The 17,305-nt window shown below is 37.0% G+C and overlaps 1 non-coding gene across 1 annotated transcript; it reads left to right on the top strand.

Moving 5' to 3' along the window:
- The first annotated feature begins 438 nt into the window (after positions 1-438).
- Positions 439-545, top strand: LOC145167946 (small nucleolar RNA R71). The gene has a single exon (XR_013741545.1). It is a non-coding gene; the product is annotated as a small nucleolar RNA R71 (small nucleolar RNA).
- Positions 546-17,305: the final 16,760 nt, after the last annotated feature.

Here is a 17,305-nt window from a genome sequence, read left to right as displayed (position 1 = left end):
TGTACTCGTCATACGGGAGCCATTCCTTCTTCGGTTTCCGCCAATTATAATCAAATCTATCGCCACTTGAATAGAATACTTGAGCTTTCTTGTTTCCATTCTCATCCAAATCACAATCTTTAGTAAGATGAGGTCCGTTACAATTTTCACATCAAACCCGAATAGCATGAATTGTTTGATCCATCTTAGTCATCCTCCGATCTAAACTATCTAGTTTAGCCATCATTGCCGCCATGCTATCGTTTACAGTGTTCACCACCCCCCCTACTTACTTCATTCCATGGGTTATGATATTCTCTAGAATGTTTAGAGAATTCCTCAATTAATTCCTTGATCACCGGGGGTGGCTTCTTGGTGAGTGGTCCTTGCGAGTCAAGAAGCTGCCTTGTAGTCACATTTACCCCATCATAAAAAATGGAGACTTCTTGTTGGCTATTAAGATCGTGATGTGGGCAATTCCTTAGTAGGCCCTTGTATCTCTCTCATGCCTCATAAAGGGACTCTCCAGCTTGTTGTTCAAAGTTGGCAATAGCTTTCTTCAACTTGGCTATCTTTGAAGGTGGGCAAAACTGGTCAATAAATTCTTCCTTCATCTTAGCCCATGTAGTAATGGATCCGGGAGGGAGTGACTTGAGCCAATCCTTTGCAGCACCTTTGAACGTGACGGGAAGCATACGAAGCAGTTGGGTCTCGCGAGGCACATATGGAACATTAAAATAATCAGCTACATCGTTGACCTCATCCAAGTGTTTATAGGCATCTTCGTGATCTTTACCGTAGAAGGGAATCTCCTTTAGTTGAGCAAGTATGTGACCTTTAAGCTCAAAGTTACCAGTTGCGGGAATTGCGGGCTGCACAAGTCCCGGCCCGGTATCGTCACGTATTCTCTTCTTCCATTCCCCCATGGGAACTTCATCGATGTTAGCCATGGGGTTAGCTAGTTCGCCTTCAAACCGTAAAAGGGAATCTCCTTTAGTTGAGCAAGTATGTGACCTTTAAGCTCAAAGTTACCAGTTGCGGGAATTGCGGGCTGCACAAGTCCCGGCCCGGTATCGTCACGTATTCTCTTCTTCCATTCCCCCATGGGAACTTCATCGATGTTAGCCATGGGGTTAGCTAGTTCGCCTTCAAAGTCACTCTCTTCCTCGGTTTCGGATTCGGAGTCGTATTCGATGTCCTCCTTAATTGGGTCTTCGTTTGCCAAGGAAATGCTGGATCCTCCTGATTTACTACTCTTCTTCTTGCTAAAGACAGATCTGATATTCTTCAAGGGTGAGTTCTTAGGTGTATTAGAGCTTTCAACCCCCTTGCCTTTGTTTTTCCTCAAAGCGGATTCTGGATCTTCAAGTGGAGGAACCAAGGGTGTGTTGGATCCTCTGGTCATGTAATGCCTGCAAACACAACAAGTAAAACGCGTAAAAGGAACAAAAATAAAATGAAAAACGAAACTGTGTAAAAGCGATGGACTCGCCGAGTAGCTTCGATTGCACTCGGCGAGTTCAGAGCAAAAACAGCAAAATACTTACTAAGCTTCTAAAAAATGAAAATTATTAAAATCTATCATAATTACTAAATTACCTAAGAAATAACTTTGTGTAAGATAAATCTCACACAGAGGATCGATAAAACTAGGAATTAGAATTAATTTTTGAACCGTTCCCCGACAACGGCGCCAAAAACTTGATGTGTGTAAACTCAACTAGTTTTAAACCTACTTTTAATTATAAATTAACACACAAGAGGCAGTGGACCTATCAATTGTGGTATGGCTAAATAAGTAGGGTATCGAACTCAGGGAACGGAAAATTAAACTAATAACTAATATTATCTAAAAGACAAGTAATAAAATTAAGGTTTTCTCTAGTTTTACAAGACTAGAAACTTAAACTAAAACTTAACTAAAATAACTAACAACTAAGCAAGCAAAGACCAACTAAATTCAATATCTAAAAGGTTCTGTTCAGGTTCGACTCAATTGATCCTATGGTTGATTTAATGGTAATGGTGCAATGGATTAAGATTTTATTGGCTACCGATTCAAGTGATTAGATTCACATTCGCTATGCTAATCCTTAGAAAATAAACTAATTCAAGCAGTGGCCAGTTGTCTAAATTAATTAATTCCCTAGGTTATCTATTCGGGTTGAATAAGACTTGTAATGGTTAATCAATTTGTCAATTCAATTAACCTCTTGTTGTTGGTTTATCAAACAAGCTCACACATTAACTTACCCATTCTCTAATTAATCCTAGTTTCATATTCACTAATCCTAAGCACATAATTAAGTGTTCACATAAACCACATGAGGTAAACAATCAACAGATGTTCATGCAGCCTAATTGTCTTCCTATTAACGGAAAATAGTTATGGTTAATGCATAAGGATCTCTAACAAGCTTAATTCAACAAAATCACCAACTAAAAGTTAATCCTACCATTAATCAAATCATAGTCTCAAAATTGTCTTACCCAAACAGAAGCTAGCAAGTTTAGCGTTTGATTTATAACGAAGCTTGGTTATATATATATATATATATATATATATATATATATATATATATATATATATATATATATATATATATATATATATATATATATATTTAAAACCATGCGTTATAACTTAATATTTTTAGCCCAATAATTTAATATTTGTCTACTTGGCCCAAAAACATTTAGTTTGACCATTTCAGCCCCTTAATCTATAAAAATGGCACTTTTAGTCCCCTTTTATAAAAATTGACATTTTTGGTCCTTGAACCGTTTTTCTTGACATTTTAGACCCAAACTTTAGTTAAATAATAATTTCAGCCCAAAAATATTGTATTTGTCATTTCCAGCCCTTAATTGTAAAAAGTTTACACTTTTGGCTCAAATTTCATAAGTTTTACAATTTTGACCCCAAGATCAAACACTTTGCATTTTTAGTCCAATTTTTGCATCAAGTCATTTTCAGCCCATAAAAACAGTTTATTCATGTTTTAGACTCATAGTTTGTTAAGTTTTCCAATTCAGCCCCTCAACATTTCATTTTTTCGCAACTTTGGGCCCAAAACTCGGGAGGCCCAAATTAAAGCCCAATAAGCTAAAATTTATGTTTTTGACCCCTAGAAAAGTGTTATTTTCATAAAAGTTAGATTTCTATGTAAATAATACCATTTTGTCCTTATAAAACCGAAAATTACATATTTTACCCAAACTTTGATTATTCTTGCAAAAATGACACTTAAAAGGACTTTGACTTTATTTTCACTTCTTAAGCCTAAAGATCCTTAGATCTTTGAAGTAAATTGTTTATTATGTACTTTGTTTATGTATTCTTCACACTTTAGCCATACATTTCAAGATTTAGCAAATAACATCATATTTTCACAACATAAACCAAAGAAATCACATATAACAAGCATACACACATAGATCAACACATAGTACTTGTATTCTCCCCCCAAAAACAAGTAAAAATCGAAAATAAGGGGGTATGAACTCACCTTTGCTTTGTTGTTTCGGTGTTTAAGAAGATATGAAGAAGATTTTTGGTTCTAGCAACACCTTGATGTGGATCTCAAGCTTATGGAGCTTCTAAGGTGTGGTCATGGAATAAAACTATGTAAGAAGGAGTTCTTGGTGTTAAAATGAAAGAAGATGTTTGTTTTTTATAATAACTTACCAATAATAGTGATTGTGGTGAAAAATCCCCTTGGAAACACCCTAAATCTCGAAATTTTGAGGAAGTGAAGGAGGAGTTGTTCTTGAGAGCTTGAGAGAGTTTGAAGGAAGTTTGAAGATATGTGTGTGTGTTGCATTCCGCCGAGAAGAGAAAAAGAAAGAGAGAGATGAGTTTGCATGGGAACATGAGAGGACTTGGATGTTTGGAGTGTAATGTGTCTAGTTATCCACCAAATAAAAATGAGGTGGCAACACAAAAGTCAACACTCTTAATCTCTCTTTTTTTTTTGTTTTTTTGGGCCGAGAACTTGGGCTAGAAGGAAGAGTTGCATAGTGTTGGGCCATTAATTCCCTTAGTTCGAAATTATAAGGCCCAACTTGGTATTTTCGGCCCATTGGGCTTTTAGGGGTGTTCACGGCCCAATTTTGTATAAAAGAATGGATTTATGGTCCATGAAAGCTAATTGAATCAATTATGGCCCAATAAGGCTCATTAAGGTAAACCAATTCATTTTGGATCCATTATGGCCCAAAATGTTAAGTTTCTTGAAAGTGGGTCCAATTAGGGCCCATTTAAGGGTCCTAAGCCCAAAATAGTCAAATTGGAAGCTTATTGGTCCATTAGGCCCAATAAGGAAATCCTAGTCCATAATGGACTTAAACCGGGATTTTTAGGGTTTCCAATCTTTTGTTGACTATTTGAAGTGTTTGCATAGGGTGATTGATGGCACTTTGGTGTTATTGAATAAACATCATGCATACTTTCAAGTTTTAGTCACAAATGTTATCATTGTTAATGTTTACAAAAGCATTAGAATTCCTAGTTGTAACATTATCCCAAGGTTGTAAAAATCGCTCGGCGGTAGCTCGGCGGTCGACTGGGTCAAGCGATTAATCGGTTTGGTGGGGATTAATCGGAGGATTAATCGGGGACCATAAATTACTAATAAAACTTTTTTAAAACTTAATATATCCTAAGAAAAAAATATTATTTGAAAATTTAAAATTTTTAAATTTTGAAATTTTGAAATATTTGGTATAATATTTGAAAATTTGAATATTTAAATATTTAAAATTTTGAAGTTTTGTAAATTTTGGTGTAATATTTGAAATTTTGAAAATTTGATTTTTTTAAAATCTTCCCGCCAAGGACCGCCTACCTGAGTTTGACCGATATTGACCAATTTCCGCCAAGCACCCTAATCGTAATCAGTTGCAGACCGCCTAGCGCCTAGGCGGCCACCTAGGCCGATATTTACAATACTGCATCATCCCCCCGTTAGAGGGAATTTCGTCCTGAAATTCTTTTTGAAGCTAGATTTGAGAATGCGATAACAGGTGAGGGTACTTTTGCTTCATCTGGTCTTCGCGTTCCCATGTGAATTCTGGTCCACGTTTTGCGTTCCACCGAACTTTCACAATCGGAATGCGACTTTGCTTAGTACGCTTCACTTCCCTGTCCATGATTTCAACTGGTTCCTCGATGAACAGGAGATTCTCGTTGATTTCGATTTCTTCCAATGGGATGACAAGAGTTTCGTCGGATAAGCACTTCTTCAAATTGGAAACATGGAACACGGGGTGTACACTGCTGAGCTCAACAGGAAGCTGCAGCCTATAGGCCACTGGACCAATTCGGGCAAGAATCTCTAATAGCCCAATGTACTGTGGGTTTAGTTTTCCCCGTTTCCCAAAACGAATCACCCCTTTCCAGGGAGAGACCTTTAACAACACCTGATCCCCGACTTGAAATTCCAAGGGCTTTCGCCGCTTATCAGCATAGCTCTTCTGTCGGTCTCGTGATGCTTGAAGTCGAGCTCTGATTTGAACTATCTTCTCTGTCGTCTCACGTATGATTTCCAGTCCTGTTAATGCATTGTTTGGTGTATGTCCTCTTGCTAGCTGAGTGTCACCTACCTCATCCCAACGCAACGGTGATCTACATTTACGCCCATATAATGCTTCAAAAGGATCAACTTTGATGCTTATGTGATAATTGTTGTTGTACGAAAACTCAATTAACTCCCACAACCTTCCAAAGTCCATCACACATGCTCGAAGCATGTCATCAAGCGTTGGAATGGTTCGCTCACTTTGACCATTCGTTTGTGGGTGGTAAGCAGTGCTCATGTCGAGTTGTGTTCCCATAGCTTTCTGAAGTGATTGCCATAAGCGTGAAGTGAATCTACTATCTCGATCTGAGATGATAGATATTGGTACTCCATGGAGTCTCACAATTTCCTTGATGTAGATTCTTGTTAGTCGCTCCATCTTGTATGTCTCCTTTATTGGCAGGAAATGGGCGGATTTTGTCAACCTATCAACTATTACCCATATGGCATCCATTCTATCGGTTGTCTTGGGTAATTTGGTCACAAAGTCCATGGTAATCCTTTCCCATTTCCACTCGGGTATTACCGGCTGTTGTAATAGTCCCGAGGGCTTTTGATACTCTACCTTCACTTTAGCACAAGTGAGGCACTTTCTAACGTAAGTGGCAATCTCTGCCTTCATGTTAGGCCACCAATAATATTGCTTGATATCCAGGTACATCTTATCTGAACCCGGATGGATGGAGTATCGTGTCTTATGAGCCTCATTCATGACTACCTCTCTGAATCCCCCAAGTTTAGGGACCCAAATTCGGTTCATGAAATAATATGTTCCTTCCTCCTTGACTTCGAAGTTCTTTTCCATTCCACGTAACGTTTCGTTGATTCTGTTTTCTGTCTTCATGGCATCAGACTGGGCTTCTTTGATTTGCGAGATTAGATGTGATTGAATGGTTATCGAAAGAGTTTTCACACGACGATTTGAGTATTCTTTCCGACTCAAGGCATCAGCTACCACGTTAGCCTTTCCTGGGTGGTACTTGATTTCACACTCATAATCGTTTAGCAGCTCAACCCATCTTCCCTGCCTCATGTTTAACTCCTTTTGATTTAAAATGTGTTGGAGGCTCTTGTGGTCAGTGAAAATGGTGCACTTTGTACCATAAAGGTAGTGCCTCCAAATCTTCAAAGCAAAGACCACAGCTCCCAATTCAAGATCATGGGTGGTATAATTCACCTCATGTGTCTTTAGTTGCCGGGATGCATAAGCTATCACATTCCCACGCTGCATGAGTACACAGCCTAAACCCTGATTCGAAGCATCGCAGTAAACTACGAAGTCCTCAGTTCCCTCTGGTAATGATAGTACTGGTGCACTACAGAGAGCTCGTTTCAGAGTTCGGAAGGCAACCTCCTGCTTTTCTGTCCATTCAAATGGTACGCCCTTTTGTGTAAGCATGGTAAGTGGCTTGGCTGTTTTGGAGAAGTTCTGAATGAATCTTCTGTAATAGCCTGCGAGACCCAAAAATTAACGAATTTCTGTGGGTGTCGTTGAGACTGCCCATCCTTCAATGGCTTTGATCTTAGAAGGGTCCACATGTATCCCTTCTTGGCTGACAACGTGACCTAAAACGTTTACGCTATGGAGCCAGAACTCACACTTAGAGAGTTTTGCGTATAACTTTTCGGCTCGTAGGGTTTCCAAGATTTGTCGGAGATGTCGACTATGTTCCTCCGCAGGAGCCAACCTATAGGGTGATTTGGCGATGGGTGTAGCTCCTGGCTCAAGGTCGATTCGGAACTCGACTTGTCTTTCTGGGGGTATCCCCGGAATATCTTCAGGAAAGATGTCAGGGAAATCGCAAGCCACTGGGATGTCTCGAATACTAACCTCTTCCTTGGATTTATCCACGATGTGAGCCAGAAACGTCAAGTCCTTCTTTTGTAGACACTTCTGTGCCTTAATACATGAGATAAGACGAAGGGTCGTACTGGGTTTGTCTCCGTATATAATTAGGGTTTCGTGGTTAGGGAGATGAAGGCGAACGGCCTTCTCATGACACATAATTTCGGCATGATGGGGGCTCAACCAATCCATGCCGATAATCACATCAAAACTCCTAATAGTTCGAGGCATCAAATTTATTTGAAATGCGTGGTGATTTAAGGTTAGGGCACATCCTACGTAGATTTCCCCAGTTGATTTTGTTTTCCCATTAGCCATTTCCACCGTAAAGGTTTCATTAAGCTTCTAGGGTTGTTGCTTTAGCAAATGTTTGAATTTATTACTCATAAAACTCCGCTCTGCCCCGGTATCAAACAGGATGCTTGCATATGTGTTGTTAAGGAGAAACGTACCAGTGACAACAGCGGGATCCTGAACCGCTTCTCTTTGACCCATGGTAAGCACTCTCCCTACTCCTCCATTCCCTTGGTTGTTGACATTGGGGTAGTTTCGACGGAAATGCCCAGTCCTTCCACATCCATAACAGGTGTGGCTAGCCCCAGCGTTGTTGCCGTTGTTGTTGTTGGTGTTGTTGTTGTTCTTGTTGTTGCGGTTGTTGTTGTTGTTTCCGTGTTGTTGGTTCTGGGGAGGATAGGTCCTATAGTATATTTCTGTGTGACCCTTTCGGTTGCAACTGGTACAATGCATCTCCCTGCATTCACCATTGTGATGGAGATTGCACTTGTTGCACTTCGGGAGATTTCCGGAATACTGCTTAGGGGCACTTGGGGTGGATGAGGCTGGAGCATGTGGTGTGGAGGGAACTTGGGTGGTTGCAGCATGAACTGTCACTGTTTGTTGTTTCTTCGACGACTCAGAGCCTTGTCGTCCCTTCCTCTTGTTATTCTTTCCTTTCTTGTTATCGCTCTCCTTCTTGCTTTCAGTTTCCACTGCTTTCTCGCCCTTCTTGTTGTTGTGGTCGTACAACTTCTTGGCCAACCTCTTGGCACTGTCAAAGTTTTTAGGATTTGCGGCTATCACGTTTCCTTGAATTGGAGGAGTTAATCCCCAGATGAATCGTTCTATTTTCTTCCCTTCCGAAGTAATCATGTAAGGGCACAACAGAGACAGTTCACTAAACCTTGATATGTAGGCGTTGATGCCGGAGTTTCGGACAGTGAGATTCCATAACTCTTGCTCCATTTTCTGAACCTCGCCACGCGGGCAGTATTCATCCATTACAATTTCCTTCAATTCCGTCAATGGCATGGCATTAGCCACCGGAAGAGTCACAGCCTCCACATGTCCATTCCACTAGGTGAGAGCTTGATCAACAAATGTACATGCTGCAAACTTCACCTTGACGTCATCCGGGCATCCGCATATCTCGAACACCGATTCCACCTTTCAATCCATCTTTTCAGGGTTATCATTCCCCCTGTGCCATTAAAGGTTCGTGGCTTGGCGTTGGTGAACTCTTTGTAAGAGCGTGTCTTGGTAGGTCCTTGGTTCATCCCGTTGTTTGAACTTCCGGCCCCTTGTCCGTTGCCTCCACCATTGTTCCCATTGTGGATCTGCGCCAGCGCCGCTGTGACTGCAGCAGATACAGCTGCTTGAAATGCAACTGAGTTGATTTCTGGTGGTGTCGGTGGTTGATTGTTTCCATGGTTTGGTCGCCCGTTATTTCTCACTAATCCAAAAGAAATTGTATAACATTGTTTCACGACCCGATTTATGTTTACTTGAATAAAGGTAAGCCTAACAGACGAAGAGAAGAGGACTACGGAGGCCCACTAACTTTGTATGTTATTACAGGATGTCGAGTATGCTACGGACACGTTATAGCCCATTAAGCATATTATAAAGGTTTAGGGTCTTATTAGCAATGCAAATGGACCATTAAGGCCCAATAGCATATTAAAGCTGATAAAGGCCCACTAGGTATGTAATTGGATCACTGGAAGCCCAATAAACATATTTGAATATGTTGGGCCCAAGAATCTTGATATTGGGCCACAAAGGCCCAATAGCACGAATAGAAGATATTTGAGCCCAACCATTGAATCATTTTTGATTTATTGATCTTAAGTTCGTAATGTAGGTATTTGTTGTAAGTTCGATGTTTATTCGAAGTGTTAAAATGTTTTGACGTTTGATTTATAACGAAGCTTGGTTATATATATATATATATATATATATATATATATATATATATATATATATATATATATATATATATATATATATATATATATATATATATATATATTTAAAACCATGCGTTATAACTTAATATTTTTAGCCCAATAATTTAATATTTGTCTACTTGGCCCAAAAACATTTAGTTTGACCATTTCAGCCCCTTAATCTATAAAAATGGCACTTTTAGTCCTCTTTTATAAAAATTGACATTTTTGGTCCTTGAACCGTTTTTCTTGACATTTTAGACCCAAACTTTAGTTAAATAATAATTTCAGCCCAAAAATATTGTATTTGTCATTTCCAGCCCTTAATTGTAAAAAGTTTACACTTTTGGCTCAAATTTCGTAAGTTTTACAATTTTGACGCCAAGATCAAAAACTTTGCATTTTTAGTCCAATCTCTTAAGTGACCCATTGCAAGATGGGACAGTGCATACTAACTGTATATTTTAGTATTTTAGGGTAAAGAACATATTTGGTATTTACATAGTGGTTTCTCAAGACATATGTTCAAGTCTCTTCTAGATGATTTTGTGAGAAAATATGGTACAACTGTTACATACGGAGACAATGGCAAGGGAGCTACAAAAGGATTTGGCGCTATCAAATGCAACTCTATTGTATTTAAGAATGTGTCAAACGTCAAAGGTCTTCAACACAATCTCATCTCAATCAGCCAACTGTGTGGTGCTGACTATGAAGTCCATTTTAACAAGAAGGAAGGAAAAGTGATTGATCAAAAGAATTTCACTATGTTGGCTGCAAACTGACAGAATGACATTTATGTTCTGGACATGTTCCCTGATGACAACTCTCTTCGACGTTGCTTCTTCTCTCATGCTTAATCTCATCTAAACTTGTTGTGGCACAAGAGACTATCTCACTTGAACTTCAAGAACATATCGAAGATTTCTGGGAATCAGCTTGTGTGAGGGATTCCTAAGATGCAGTTCGTCAAGGATAAACTATGTTCAGCATGTGAAAACGGAAAGAAAACAAAGTCATCCTTCAAGCCAAAGTCGCGTTCCTCCATCACCATACCCTTTCGTCTCTTACATATGGACCTGTTTTGGCCGGTCACAATAAAGTCAAGATTCGGGAAGAAGTTCACTCTTGTTATCATAAATGAATATTCAATATTTACATGGGGTTATCTTTTTAAGAAAGAAAAGTCATGTTGCTAATGAAACCATCTCTCTCCCTAAGCAATGGGAAGTTCTTTATGACCATAAAGTCAGGCAATTACGTACTGATCATGGAACTAAATTCAAAAATTCCTCCTTAGAAGATGTTTGCTCAAACTCAGGAATCTCTCAAAATTTCTCTGCTGTTAGAACCCCCAAATAAAAGGGCATAGCTGAAAGAAAAAATCGGACACTCGTTGAAGCTGTGCGAACTATGGTTCTTGAGACTGGTCTCCCTTTATCCTTTTGGGCTAAATCTACCAACATAGCATGTTACACTCAAAACCGTTCCATCATTATGAAGCGTCAGGGCAAAACTGCCTATGATCTGCTTAAAGGAAGAAAACCTGACATCTCATACATTCATGTGTTTGGTTGTGGCTACTATATTATGAACCAGAGGGATCAGCGTTCAATGTTCGAAGCCAAAGTTGATGAACAAGTGTTTCTGCGATACTCTAGTGTGTCCAAGGCTTTCAAGGTGTTCAATCTTTCAAGGAGAACTGTTGAGGATACTAGTAATGTCATGTTTGATGCAGAGTCATTCATTCATGATCTGATATATCATCCCTCTTCCATTCTAAGTGAGCTCACCTTCAATCCATCAGACCTTGTCCCTGAGTCATTACCAAATGTCACTGAGCCTGTTCTTCTCAAAATTGATCCAATTATCAATTCTCATTATGACATCGAAGATCAAGCTATCATCTTTGAAGAACCTGAGCCAACCAACTCTTCAAATCAAGAAGATTTTGTCCCAAATAATGTGAATGAAAATGCAAATCATAGAATTCTTGGTGATCGTCCTCAATCTCAAATCATTGGGGATGTCAATTCTGGAATTCTCACTGGTAGCAGAGTTAGCTGTAACTTCTGCATGTTTGTCAACTTTGTCTCAATGATCGAACCAAAGAATGTTGCTAATGCTCTCAAAGAAGTTGCTAGATCAAGGCTATGCCAGACGAGCTGAATGAGTTTGAGCTTCATCGTGTGTGGACTTTAGTTCCTAGGACTAAATGAAAAAACATTATTACTACTCGTCGGGTGTTTAGAAACAAGATGGATGAAGATGGATTTGTTAATAGAAACAAGGCAAGACTCATGGATCAAGGATTTTGTCAGTCGAAAGGTTTGGACTAAGATGAAAGCTTTTCCCCTGTTTCTCGACTTGAAGTAATTGAATTGTTCCTTGCCTATGCTTCATTCACAAACTTCAAATTCTATCAAATGGACATAATGACTACTTTCCTACATAGGGATCTTCAAGAATAAGTCTTTCTGATACAACCTCCAGTAGTTGAGATTGAAGAATTTCCTGATCATGTATATCATCTAGATAAAGTTGTCTACGGTTTGAAACAGGCACCCAGGGCTTGGTATGACACTTTGGTATTTATTTTCTGGAGAGTAGATATAAATAAGGAAAATTTGATAACACCTTGTTCATTAAGCAATCAGGATCTCACATTAGCCTTGCTCAAGTGTATGTCGATGACATCATTTTTGGATCCACTGATGAGAAGTTTAGTTCTGAGTTCGCTGAAGTAATGGATAAGAAATTTGAAATGAGCATGATGGGTGAACTATATTTCTTTTTAGGTTTTCAGGTGAAACAACTCACTGATGGAATCTTTTTTTGTCAAGCAAAATACATTGCATATATACTAAAGAGATTTGGTTTTTTTGGTAGCAAACCAACGAAGGCTCCAATGTCCTCATCAACATCTATCTCTAATGATCCAACTGGCGAGGATGTGAATGCAACCCTATATCAAGGAATGATAGGATCACTACTCTATCTCATTGCCAGTCGCCCTGAAATCATGTTTGTTACCATCTTGTGTGCTCGATATCAAGCCTATAGAAAGGAATCCCATCTTCTTGTTGTAACAATGATCTTTCATTACTTGAAACATACACCCAATCTTGGGTTATGGTATCCTCGCGACTCTGAGTTCAAGCTTGTGGGATTCACTAACTCTGATCATGGTGGGTGTGGCATTGATCGAAAAAGTACATCAGGAGGAGATCAACTACTAGGAAATAGACTTGTGAGCTGGTCCAGTGAGAAGCATACATCAGTGGCTTGTTTTATTGATGAATCTGAATATGTATCCGTTGGAAGATGTTGTGCTCAGATTCTTTGGATCTAGATTTAGCTCTTAGATTATGGCTTCAACTTCTCAAAGACTCCCATTTGCTATGACAACACCAGTTCCATCCAGATGATTCAAAATCTGGTGCAACATTCCAAGACCAAGAACATCGATATTCGTCATCACTTCATCAGGGACATAGTTCAAAAGGGCAAAGTGGATCTGTTCTACATTTCATCTGCTGATCAATTGGCTGAAATTTTCACTGAGGCATTGGATGATAATAACCTGAATAAATTGATTGTTGATCTTGGCATGATTTCAATGACTTAATTTTCTTTTCGTTTGCTTTGAAAAACTTTGCTTTTATCTGCTTTCATAAACATAAAAACATAAAAACATAAAAACACAAGTACTTTATTTATTTTTCCTTTAACAAAGGAGTTACATAGATTGCTTAACTTTTTGTATCTAATGTTTACAAGTGTTTTCTTTTCTCTTTATTCTTAATTTCAGGTCTATCTATTTCTTTTCTGAAGTCGATCTGCATTTCTTCTTTCTAAAATTAGAAAAAGTTGGGGCCTTGAAGAATGTTCTGAATGCTCTGATTGTAAAGGCGAAAGTTGGCATCAAGTCTTCTTCTTGTTGACTATACCCCCTTTCTCCCTCACTCAATGTTATGGATGCAAGAAGTCACCGTCAATACAATGAGTCTGACTTCCATCTACTGACTCATAATTTGGTAAAACCTTGATTTCCCTCTTGTTGATCTTGTCAAATCGATGGTTACATATATTAGAGACCATTAACTCATTTCTTACAAAGACTGGTTCTTACTCTTCCTTTGTTCTTGGTAAACATGAAGCTTGGAATCCATTTGCCATACTTCATCGATTAAATACATTCTCTCTCTTTTTATGTTGTGAATTGTATTTTATTTTAATGCTTTTGACTATGTTTGTGTATTCTTTTATAGACATTGTTGAAGGGTAGATATCTCGAAGAAAGGAAACTCATTCATGTGCCTTTAAATCAAACGATTTTTAGTATCGGTTTTTATGATTCTCCTGAAAAAGGCTACATCCAGGTCTTCTGAAAAAGCTGTATATTCCTCTTTTAACCATTCATATGTTGACCATTTCTCACGTTATCATCTCTTTACCATTTTTGTCATGTACCATCTTAAAATGAATTGTGGTAAATTTTAAATTCTAGACAACAACTTAACTTTATGATACAACAGATAAACCACTTCTTGTTGATAAGTTTACATTGTTTATGATTCATGCTGATTTCACATCAGCGTGATTGAAACATCCCATTCACTCCTTAATTTATTCTTCATAAAACGTAACGATTCATTGTGATATACCACACACTAATAAAAGTTTGACACTCTGTGTTGATGGTTAGACTATGTATCGTAGCTTATCACACGCACCAATCCATTCTCACAAATACATTCTTCTTTATAATTTTATGATTCAGCGTATGAAGGCAGACGTTGATCAGAATTCGAAAACTTTATGCCGATGGGTATATCATGTTCTGTGATGTATTACACGCACCTACCCTTTCTTTGCCAACAATTCTTCTATTAAAGAAGTTGATGATTCACAGTATCTAGCATACACTGATAAAACTTCGACACTCTTTGCCGATGGGTACATTCTGTACCGGAATGTATTACATGCATCATCCCATTATCACCCTTTATTCTTCTAATAAAGAAGTTAACGATTCAACGTATAATTCCCTATAAAATAAGCAAAATCATGAAAAATTTTAATTCTCTATAAAATAAGCAAAATCATGAAAAATTTTAAAAACAATTTTTTATTTATAAAAAACTCAAAAAAAAAAATTAAAATCATGAAAATTTAAGCGATACTTCTAGACATTATATTAGTGACTTTGTAAAAAGAGTTTTCCAAAAAAGTTTTTGAAGTGTTTATTTTAATTCTAAGAAATATTAGTTTTTAAAAAAATGTTAAATATAATATTATCCAAAATGTGATTATTCAAAATATTTATGATTTATTTTTTTTTATTCAACTTATTTATGATTCTTAATTTGTTATGATCTAAAAATAGTTAAATTCAAATATTTTATAATGCTTAATTATATCTTTTATGATTCAAAATATATAATGATCCATAATTTTTTTTTAAACAAAAACTTCATTCAATTGAATATATTGTTGATCCAAAATCATATGATTCAAAAACGATATGATCCAAAATACTATGATTCAAAATAATTTGATTCAAAATATTTTGATCTAAAAATAATATGATTCAAAAATAGTTTGAACGGAAAATATTATGATCTTTAATATTTTTATTGTTTAAACTTTTATAATTGTTAAAAATTAAAAACATGAAACGATATTTAAAATAAAAACAACAAAAAAATCAAAAAATTAAAACAAAAATAAACAAAAACACTAGAATCTTCAAGTACGTAGTAAAGACATTAAAAAATAAAAAATAAAAAAAAAACTCGCTTAAATGACGTTCCATAGACGTTCGTCGCACGTGATTAAATCTTCGAATCTGTATTAATTACCATGGACGTGGGTCGCAAGTATTGGGTTTGACATTTTGCCCTTGACGAAATGAGTGGTGAAGAATTATTCTCGTACTTCTTATCAATTTTTGAGTCCTATATATATATATATATATATATATATATATATATATATATATATATATATATATATATATATATATATATATATATATATATATATATATATATATATAACGCCCGTGTTTCTAGGCTAAATATTATTTTAATGGTGTAATAGTTAGGGTCAACAATTATAACCTACTTTGAAATAATAAATAGGAATCATTTGAATATTATGTGATTTTATGTACATTATACCTATTTATAAGATATAATAAGTTAAGAATAAATAATAGATAAGTCCAATATCTATGAAGAAAGTTGTAGTGGTCGGGACAAGGATTCCGGAGATATAAAGAACGCCGAAATCCGAGATATAACGAAGAAGTTATGACCTGTCGAAGTTTCGCGACAAAACCGGCACGACACCGGGAATCGTAAAAAAAATGCGTTTATGATAAATACTTTCTAACCTTAGGGGTCTAAATGAAAGTTGTAGAGTAAGTCTCCACCTTCGTGTGGATATAAAGAACGTCAAAAACGGAGTTCGTATGCAAAAGTTATGGCCTTCCGAAGTTACAGCTGGCTGAGGGCATGACACGTGTCAGAAACCCTAATCTGACTGAACTCACGACGTGAGCATAAAAACTCACGACGTGAGGAGTCAAATTGCCACATTTCGGACCTAGAAGGTGCGTGACGAGACTATGAAGGAATAAGTTCTAAGTGTTGGATTAATGTCTAAGTCCATAACTATAATTGGTAAGACTTGACCCGACCCGGCATGGTCCATTTGGGTTGCATGGCATCATGCATTTGGATAGACTATAATGAGAGAAATAACACTTAAGGTTGGTTAATATATTATAAGTTCTAATATATTAATAAGGTTATTTAATTAGTATTGATCAAGAATTAATTTGGAATTAATTAAGTGATCAAAAGGAGACTAATTAAATATATGGGTTGATTGTGTAAATCATTCATTCTTATATATGTGGGCTTGTGATCCAAGATTCCTTATGTTGGACTAAGTCCATGGGGTGACCCATGGATACTCCATGGAGGTTAAAATCCATGGAGCATAAGGAATGGGTAAAGTTATGAGTTACATGGTGTAACCCTAATAGCCACCATATAAAAGAATCTCATGGCTCAAGAAATCGTGCACTAATGTGTGAGTGTGAGGGCTAGACGATTTCAAGGAGTGTTCAAGTTTCTCTCAAGTTATTCCAAGTGTATTTTGTGTTGTGTGAACCATTTGAGGTGTCACACTTGGGGCACTAGGCACTCAAGCTTCATGAAGACATTCTACATCAAAGAGGTATGTATTCTATCTTGTTATATTTATTATTTTGTATGCTAGATTAGGATAATACCTTGGATGTTCATAATTGTATGTATAATAGAGAAAACATAGATCCAAGGTATTTAGGGTTGCATGTACACTTAGGAGTGTTAGAATGCTCATAACCCAACAGTGGTATCAAAGCCTAGGCTTGTTTTCTTGTTATACTTGCAAAAGTAGCTGAAAAATCGAGTTGGATGCATATATTCGATTGTTTTGGCTGGAATTGGACTAGGAACATTACCCTAAGATGTTTTTGGACTTATAAACTTGTTTTTGATGTGGTAATGTTCATGCTAATCCAATTTCTAAGATAATTGTCATAATTTCAAGATTTGTATTAGTTTGTATGTTCATGCTAATTTCTTGAAGATTGATGATTTGAATTATCTTGTTCTTAT

The sequence above is a fragment of the Lactuca virosa genome, chromosome 3 (assembly GCF_052849685.1).
Source record: "Lactuca virosa cultivar CGN04683 chromosome 3, Lactuca_virosa_CGN04683_v6, whole genome shotgun sequence".
NCBI lineage: Eukaryota > Viridiplantae > Streptophyta > Magnoliopsida > Asterales > Asteraceae > Lactuca > Lactuca virosa.
This window is presented reverse-complemented; position numbering and strand designations above follow the sequence as displayed.